The following is a 9,997-nucleotide window of genomic DNA, read 5'->3' on the forward strand; positions in this document are numbered from 1 at the left end:
CCCTGCAGTATTTCACGCACAGGACACAGCATCGACAGTAGTATTTCTACGATATTGGTATTAATAGGATATTATATAGGATATGAGATCGAAGTTCCCCTAGGAACAGCATGCATGCTTCATTCCCAGGGTGACGATTTACACTCTTATCAGATTTTACCCCAATCCAAAATGCAGTACTTTTAAACTCAATATTCCTTCAACAGCTTAACAATGATATTCTCAAAAGCATTACAACTTTAGGCCCTAAGCAGAGCCACAAGCCTGGCAGGTCCAGTTTCTATATCCCAAGTAGGAAACATTTGTTTGTATCCTTCAAAACATTACCATGCTCTTCCATGCGTGAGTAAGAACTCTTCTCCTGGGAAAGTATTTATGCCACGGTAAGAATTCCCAGGGGTCAAAGGTTATCTGGATTCCGGCTATTGGATCAGCTATTGGATAGGAATGGGGACACCCGTTCAATTTATTCTATTCCAATGCATTTAATCCTATCCGATAGCCAGATAGATAACTTTTGAAAAACTGGGCCCAGTTTACTGTCCACTTCAAATTAGTCCTCTTTCTCTGTAGATCAGTCTTCTCTCTCTGCATATCAGTCCCCTCTCTCTGCAGATCAGTCCTCTCTCTCCGCAGATCAGTCTTCTCTCTCTCCGCAGATCAGTCTTCTCTCTCCGCAGATCAGTCTACTCTCTCTGGCAGATCAGTCTTCCCTCTACGCAGATCAGTCTTATCTCTCCACAGATCAGTCTTCTTACTCCGCAGATCAGTCTTCTCTCTCCACAGATCAGTCTTCTCTTTCCGCAGATCAGTCTTCTCTCTCTCCGCAGATCAGTCTTCTCTTTCCGCAGATCAGTCTTCTTTCTCTCTGCAGATCAGTCTTCTCTCTTCGCAGATCAGTCCTCTATCTCCGCAGATCAGTCTTCTCTCTTCGCAGATCAGTCTTCTCTCTCTCTGCAGATCAGCCTTCTCTCTGCAGATACGTCTTCTCTCTCTCCGCAGATCAGTCCTCCATCTCCGCAGATCAGTCTTCTCTCTTCACAGATCAGTCTCCTCTCTCTCTGCAGATCAGTCTTCTCTCTCCACAGATCAGTCTCCTCTCTCTCTGCAGATCAGTCTTCTCTCTGCAGACCAGTCCTCTTTCTCTGCAGATCAGTCCTCTCTCTGCAGATCAGTCTTCTCTCTCCACAGATCAGTCTTCTCTCTCCACAGATCAGTCTTCTCTCTTCGCAGATTAGTCTTCTCTCTCTCTGCAGATCAGCCTTCTCTCTGCAGATCAGTCTTCTCTCTCTCCGCCAGTGTGTGTACCTCCTCTAACCAGTGTGTGTATAACATCAAACTGAGTGGATGGTGGATGGAGTGGATTGCCATAGATATTGAGTGTCCCTGTACAGCTCATCCATACTGTAAATCTACAATGTCAGTGTTGAGGAAGTGTCAACCAAAAGAGAACTTAGTCTTGTGGGAGAGGTCATATGTGACATACTTATTCATCAACACAGATCAACATGAACTAAAATAAATTATCTCCTTTTTGTACATAGTGGATGTCAATAGAACAAAAAATAAGCCAAATAGTGGTTCTATCAGTATTTGAGCTAAGAATATGACTGTCCTCGTGTTGTGTCTTCTACTTTGTAACTGCAGTGTACTCTGTGGTTGGTCAGGTCATGTGACTGCAGTGTACTCTGTGGTTGGTCAGGTCATGTGACTGCAGTGTATTCTGTGGTTGATCAGGTCATGTGACTGCAGTGTATTCTGTGGTTGGTCAGGTCATGTGACTGCAGTGTATTCTGTGGTTGATCAGGTCATGTGACTGCAGTGTACTCTGTGGTTGGTCAGGTCATGTGACTGCAGTGTATTCTGTGGTTGGTCAGGTCATGTGACTGCAGTGTACTCTGTGGTTGGTCAGGTCATGTGACTGCAGTGTATTCTGTGGTTGATCAGGTCATGTGACTGCAGTGTATTCTGTGGTTGGTCAGGTCATGTGACTGCAGTGTACTCTGTGGTTGGTCAGGTCATGTGACTGCAGTGTATTCTGTGGTTGGTCAGGTCATGTGACTGCAGTGTATTCTGTGGTTGGTCAGGTCATGTGACTGCAGTGTATTCTGTGGTTGGTCAGGTCATGTGACTGCAGTGTATTCTGTGGTTGGTCAGGTCATGTGACTGCAGTGTATTCTGTGGTTGGTCAGGTCATGTGACTGCAGTGTATTCTGTGGTTGGTCAGGTCATGTGACAGCAGTGTACTCTGTGGTTGGTCAGGTCATGTGACTGCAGTGTACTCTGTGGTTGGTCAGGTCATGTGACTGCAGTGTACTCTGTGGTTGGTCAGGTCATGTGACTGCAGTGTATTCTGTGGTTGGAAAAAAATAAGAAAAGCAAAAACTGAGAGGTGAAGTGACTGCTTTGTCCAACTGTGTCCTCTGTTATGCTCCAATGATGTATAGGACCTATCCCACACCTGTAATCAAAATGTCATACCTACCTTACCAACATACCTACTGTACCTACCTAGAAACCTACAATATATACAGACTGATGTACAGTACCAGTCAAAAGTTTGGACATGCCAACTCATTCCAGTGTTTTTCTTTAATTTTACTATTTTCTACATTGTAGAATAACAGTGAAGACATCAAAACTATTAAATTACACACATGGAATCATGTAGTAACCAAAAAAGTGTTAAACAAACCAAAATATGTTTTATATTTGAGATTCTTCAAAATAGCCACCATTTTGCCTTGATGACAGCTTTGCACATTCTTGGCATTTTCTCAACCAGCTTCATGAGGTAGTCACCTGGAATGCATTTCAATTAACAGTTGTGCCTTCTTAATATTAATTTGTGGAACATATTTCTTTCTTAATGCATTTGAGACAGTTGTTTGTGTTCTGACAAGGTAGGGGTGGTATACAGAAAGCCATATTTGGTTAACGACCAAGTCCATATTAAGGCAAGAACAGCTCAAATAGGCAAAGAGAAATGACAGTCCATCATTACTTTAAGACATGAAGGTCAGTCAATCTGGAATATTGAAAGAAAAGTTTCTTCAAGTGCAGTCACAAAAACCTTCAAGTGCTATGGTGAAACTGGCTCTCATGAGGACAGCCACAGGAAAGGAAGACCCAGACTTACTTCTGCTGCAGAGGATAAGTTCATTAGAGTTACCAGCCTCAGAAATTGCAGCCCAAATAAATGCTTCGCAGAGTTCAAGTAACAGACACATCTCAACATCAACTGTTCACATGAGAAGGCGTGAATCAGGCCTTCATGGTCGAATTGCTGCAAAGAAACCACTACTAAAGGACACAAATAAGAAGATGAGACTTGCGTGGGCCAAGAAAGACGAGCAATGCAAATTAGACCGGTGGAAATCTGTCCTTTTGTACTGATGAGTGCAAATTTGCCATTTTTTGTTTCCAACCAGTGTGTCTTTGTGAGATGCCGAGTAGGTGAAAGGATGATCTCCACGTGTGTGGTTCCCACTGTGAAGCATGGAGGAGGAGGTGTGATTGTGTGGGGGTGCTTTTTTGTGACACTGGTGATTTATTTAGAATTAAAGGCACACTTCACCAGCATCCCATCTGGTTTGCACTTAGTCCCACTATCATTTGTTTTTCAACAAGACAATAACCCAAAACACAGCTCCAGGCTGCGTGAGGGCTATTTGACCAATAAGGAAAGTGATAGAGTGCTGCATCAGATGACCTGGCCTCCACAATCAACCGACCTCAATCAAATTTAGATGGTTTGGGATGATTTGGACTGCAGAGGGAAGGAAAAGCAGCCAACAAGTGCTCATTATATGTGGGAACTCCTTCAAGCCTGTTGGAAAAACATTCCAGATTAAGCTGGTTGAGAGAATGCCAAGTGTGTGCAAAGCTGTAATCAAGGCAAAACGTGGCTACTTTGAAGAATCTAAAATATATTTTGATTCGTTTAACACTTATTTGGTTACTACATTATTCCATCTGTGCTATTTCATAGTTTTGATGTCTTCACTATTATTCTACAATGTAGAAAATAGTAAAAATAAAGAAAAACCCTTGAATGAGTGGGTGTGTCCAAACTTTTGACTGGTACTGTGTATGACAAGAGGTCCCAAACACTGTATCATTGAGTTGTGAATAAATCTGTCTTTTGTTAGCAGTTGGTATTTAGGGTGTTTTGTCAGAACCTTATTTCACTTTGTTGGATGTCACTGTCAACTAGATTCCAGGCTAAACTATTAGAACAGGAAATGTGAAAACAAAATGGTGTCTTTTCTCTCATGAAAATACGCTGTATTCTTGTTGGTGTTTTATTTTTGTCTACAACAGCCAGGGGTGTGGTGAGGTAAAACCAATGAGGGGTGAATGGATCAGGATGATGAAGAAGGAATTACGCCTCTCTCTCATCCTCCTGCTGGGTAGATGTTTATAACTGTTAGACTAATGGTACATCCCAGTTGATGTTGGGTAGATGTTTATAACTGCTAGACTAATGGTACATCCCAGTTGAAGTTGGGGTAGATGTTTATAACTGTTAGACTAATGGTACATCACAGTTGAAGTTGGGGTAGATGTTTATAACTGTTAGACTAATGGTACATCACAGTTGAAGTTGGGGTAGATGTTTATAACTGTTAGACTAATGGTACATCCCAGTTGATGTTGGGGTAGATGTTTATAACTGTTAGACTAATGGTACATCACAGTTGAAGTTGGGGTAGATGTTTATAACTGTTAGACTAATGGTACATCACAGTTGAAGTTGGGGTAGATGTTTATAACTGTTAGACTAATGGTACATCCCAGTTGATGTTGGGGTAGATGTTTATAACTGTTAGACTAATGGTACATCCCAGTTGAAGTTGGGGTAGATGTTTATAACTGTTAGACTAATGGTACATCCCAGTTGAAGTTGGGGTAGATGTTTATAACTGTTAGACTAATGGTACATCACAGTTGAAGTTGGGTAGATGTTTATAACTGTTAGACTAATGGTACATCCCAGTTGAAGTTGGGGTAGATATTTATAACTGTTAGACTAATGGTACATCACAGTTGAAGTCGGGGTAGATGTTTATAACTGTTAGACTAATGGTACATCACAGTTGAAGTTGGGGTAGATGTTTATAACTGTTAGACTAATGGTACATCCCAGTTGAAGTTGGGGTAGATGTTTATAACTGTTAGACTAATGGTACATCACAGTTGAAGTCGGGGTAGATGTTTATAACTGTTAGACTAATGGTACATCCCAGTTGAAGTTGGGGTAGATGTTTATAACTGTTAGACTAATGGTACATCACAGTTGAAGTTGGGGTAGATGTTTATAACTGTTAGACTAATGGTACATCACAGTTGAAGTCGGGGTAGATGTTTATAACTGTTAGACTAATGGTACATCACAGTTGAAGTTGGGGTAGATGTTTATAACTGTTAGACTAATGGTACATCCCAGTTGAAGTCGGGGTAGATGTTTATAACTGTTAGACTAATGGTACATCACAGTTGAAGTTGGGGTAGATGTTTATAACTGTTAGACTAATGGTACATCCCAGTTGAAGTTGGGGTAGATGTTTATAACTGTTAGACTAATGGTACATCACAGTTGAAGTTGGGGTAGATGTTTATAACTGTTAGACTAATGGTACATCCCAGTTGAAGTTGGGGTAGATGTTTATAACTGTTAGACTAATGGTACATCACAGTTGAAGTTGGGTAGATGTTTATAACTGTTAGACTAATGGTACATCCCAGTTGAAGTTGGGGTAGATATTTATAACTGTTAGACTAATGGTACATCACAGTTGAAGTCGGGGTAGATGTTTATAACTGTTAGACTAATGGTACATCACAGTTGAAGTTGGGGTAGATGTTTATAACTGTTAGACTAATGGTACATCCCAGTTGAAGTTGGGGTAGATGTTTATAACTGTTAGACTAATGGTACATCACAGTTGAAGTTGGGGTAGATGTTTATAACTGTTAGACTAATGGTACATCCCAGTTGAAGTTGGGGTAGATGTTTATAACTGTTAGACTAATGGTACATCACAGTTGAAGTTGGGGTAGATGTTTATAACTGTTAGACTAATGGTACATCACAGTTGAAGTCGGGGTAGATGTTTATAACTGTTAGACTAATGGTACATCACAGTTGAAGTTGGGGTAGATGTTTATAACTGTTAGACTAATGGTACATCCCAGTTGAAGTTGGGGTAGATGTTTATAACTGTTAGACTAATGGTACATCACAGTTGAAGTTGGGGTAGATGTTTATAACTGTTAGACTAATGGTACATCCCAGTTGAAGTTGGGGTAGATGTTTATAACTGTTAGACTAATGGTACATCACAGTTGAAGTTGGGGTAGATGTTTATAACTGTTAGACTAATGGTACATCACAGTTGAAGTTGGGGTAGATGTTTATAACTGTTAGACTAATGGTACATCACAGTTGAAGTCGGGGTAGATGTTTATAACTGTTAGACTAATGGTACATCCCAGTTGAAGTTGGGGTAGATGTTTATAACTGTTAGACTAATGGTACATCACAGTTGAAGTTGGGTAGATGTTTATAACTGTTAGACTAATGGTACATCCCAGTTGAAGTCGGGGTAGATGTTTATAACTGCTAGACTAATGGTACATCACAGTTGAAGTTGGGTAGATGTGTATAACTGTTAGACTAATGGTACATCACAGTTGAAGTTGGGTAGATGTTTATAACTGTTAGACTAATGGTACATCCCAGTTGAAGTTGGGGTAGATGTTTATAACTGTTAGACTAATGGTACATCACAGTTGAAGTTGGGGTAGATGTTTATAACTGTTAGACTAATGGTACATCACAGTTGAAGTCGGGGTAGATGTTTATAACTGTTAGACTAATGGTACATCCCAGTTGAAGCCGGGGTAGATGTTTATGACTGTTAGACTAATGGTACATCCCAGTTGAAGTCGGGGTAGATGTTTATAACTGTTAGACTAATGGTACATCCCAGTTGAAGTCGGGGTAGATGTTTATGACTGTTAGACTAATGGTACATCCCAGTTGAAGTTGGGTCGATGTGTCGTTTTACCAGACTTGGTAACCATCTGTCTATGGCACAATTTGCACATTGCTCTGCTCTTTGTCAGACTTCTAAAAGCCAAACCACTTCCAAATTACTGAAACAGAACAACCCTCTTTATCAATCATTTCTTTGTTGGGAGCTGCTCCTTTTCCATGGCTATTACTGCCACTGTTTTCCTGGTTAATAGTGGCTACTCTATCACTCAAGGTGCTCAAAGTGTTTTTTTTAGTGGGTGTGTACCTCCACGTGCATATTGTTACTTCTCCCCTCGTTCCTGCTGGGTCACAGAGGTCAAATGGACTGTTGTACCTAATGATTCTATATCAACATTATTAAAAATGAATCTAAATGTTTTTATATCATCATTGAGGGAAGTAATTACCTCAATAATTAATCCAGCCCTGCTGTATATGATCATGTATTTTTCTGTAGGATGGTGTTAACCGTCTGTGTTGTGTTGAAGGAGCCTGGAGGATGTAGTGTATGCCCTGAGGGACGAGGTACAGGAGCTCCAACAGGTGATTGTCCCCTCTGTGTCCCCATTATGCTGGCTTAAGACAGGCCTATGACAACTCAATATGGCATGCGACACTTTACACTGTTATGACGGATGAAGTAGTAAAACTACCAAACGGAATGCTTTGTGGCATATGAAGCTGACCTTTGACCCCTCAACAGGACAATAAGAAGATGAAGAGGTCACTGGAGGAGGAGCAGAGGGCACGGAAAGAGCTGGATAAGGTTGTCCCGAGGGTGTTACAGAGTATGAATAACCACACCTGGGACGAGACTAACTTATGATGTGTGTGCAGATATGATTGCGTGCAGATACATGTTTGTGTGTGTGTTGAGCTAGGGCCCTGAGTTTTTTCCAGTCAGGTCATGTGGCTAGGAAAAACTCCTGGCCCCACCTATAATAATGAGGAATGTCTTTGGATCCATCCGTGAACTAACATGGACCTGGAGTGGCACCTAGCGTTTAAGAGTGTCTGGCCAGTAACCGAACGGTTACTGATTTGAATCCCTGAGCCGTTCTGCTCTTGAGCAAGGCAGTTAACCCCCAACAACACCTGCTTCCTGGGCTCAGATGACGTGGATGCTGAATAAGCCAGCTCCCTGAACCTGTCTGATTCATAGGGGTTAGGTTAAATGTGGAAGACACATTTCAGTTGTACAACTGACCCTGGTATTGTACCAGTTGTACAACTGACCCTGGTATTGGTACTGAGTGGTATTGGTACTGACTAGTCCTCAAATCAAATCAAATTGATTTATATAGCCCTTCGTACATCAGCTGATATCTCAAAGTGCTGTACAGAAACCCAGCCTAAAACCCCAAACAGCAAGCAATGCAGGTGTAGAAGCACGGTGGCTAGGAAAAACTCCCTAGAAAGGCCAAAACCTAGGAAGAAACCTAGAGAGGAACCAGGCTATGTGGAGTGGCCAGTCCTCTTCTGGCTGTGCCGGGTGGAGATTATAACAGAACATGGCCAAGATGTTCAAATGTTCATAAATGACCAGCATGGTTGTATAATAATAAGGCAGAACAGTTGAAACTGGAGCAGCAGCACGCTCAGGTGGACTGGGGACAGCAAGGAGCCATCATGTCAGGTTGTCCTGATACTGGTACTGACTGGTACTGGTATTGACTGGTACTGGTACTGACTGGTTCTGGTATTGACTGGTACTGGTAATGATTGGTACTGGTATTGACTGGTATTGGTACTGACTGGTACTGGTACAGTATTGATTGCTACTGACTGGTTCTGGTATTGACTGGTACTGGTAATGATTGGTACTGGTATTGACTGGTATTGGTACTGACTGGTACTGGTACAGTATTGATTGCTACTGACTGGTACTGGTACGCTTTTATGTAAAAAAGGAAGCGATTCCCAAACCTTCCATAACAAAGCCATCACCTACAGAGAGATGAACCTGGAGAAGAGTCCCCTAAGCAAGCTGGTCCTGGGGCTCTGTTCACAAACACACCCTACAGAGCCCCAGGACAGCAGCACAATTAGACCCAACCAAATCATGAGAAAACAAAAAGATAATTACTTGACACATTGGAAAGAATGAACAAAAAAACAGAGCAAACAGCGGCAGAATACCTGACCACTGTGACTGACCCAAACTTAAGGAAAGCTTTGACTATGTACAGACTCAGTGAGCATAGCCTTGCTATTGAGAAAGGCCGCCGTAGGCAGACATGGCTCTCAAAAGAAGACAGGCTATATGCACACTGCCCACAAAATGAGGTGGAAACTGAGCTGCACTTCCTAACCTCCTGCCCAATGTATGACCATATTAGAGAGACATATTTCCCTCAGATTACACAGATCCACAAAGAATTCAAAAACAAATCCAATTTTGATAAACTCCCATATCTACTGGGTGGAATTCCACAGTGTGCCATCACAGCAGCAAGATTTGTGACCTGTTGCCACGAGAAAAGGGCAACCAGTGAAGAACACACACCATTGTAAATACAACCCATATTTATGGTTATTTATTTTATCTTGTGTCCTTTAACCATTTGTACATTGTTAAAACACTGTATATATATATATAATATGACATTTGTAATGTCTTTATTGTTTTGAAACTTCTGTATGTGTAATGTTTACTGTTAATTTTGATTGTTTATTTCACTTTATATATTATCTACCTCACTTGCTTTGGCAATCTTAACACATGTTTCCCATGCCAATAAAGCCCTTGAATTGAATTGAATTGAATATGAGCACTGCTGAGGAATGTGCCTTTGGAGAAATAAATGTGTTTTTAGGAGAGCAACTCCAACCCCCATTCCTGCACTGCAGGAAGACTCTGAAAGGGATTCTGATGATGCTGCTGATGCTGCTGCTGCTGCTGATGATGATGATGATGATGATGATGTAGCACTTTTCCAGGTGCTCAAAGCTCTT

General features: G+C 41.4%; 1 pseudogene; it reads left to right on the forward strand.

The window, feature by feature from the left end:
• LOC118366601 (rho guanine nucleotide exchange factor 7-like) overlaps positions 1-9,788 on the forward strand; it is a 42,494-nt pseudogene extending 32,706 nt beyond the window's left edge.
• Positions 9,789-9,997: the final 209 nt, after the last annotated feature.

This window comes from Oncorhynchus keta, chromosome 34 (assembly GCF_023373465.1).
Source record: "Oncorhynchus keta strain PuntledgeMale-10-30-2019 chromosome 34, Oket_V2, whole genome shotgun sequence".
Classification (NCBI taxonomy): Eukaryota; Metazoa; Chordata; class Actinopteri; order Salmoniformes; family Salmonidae; genus Oncorhynchus; species Oncorhynchus keta.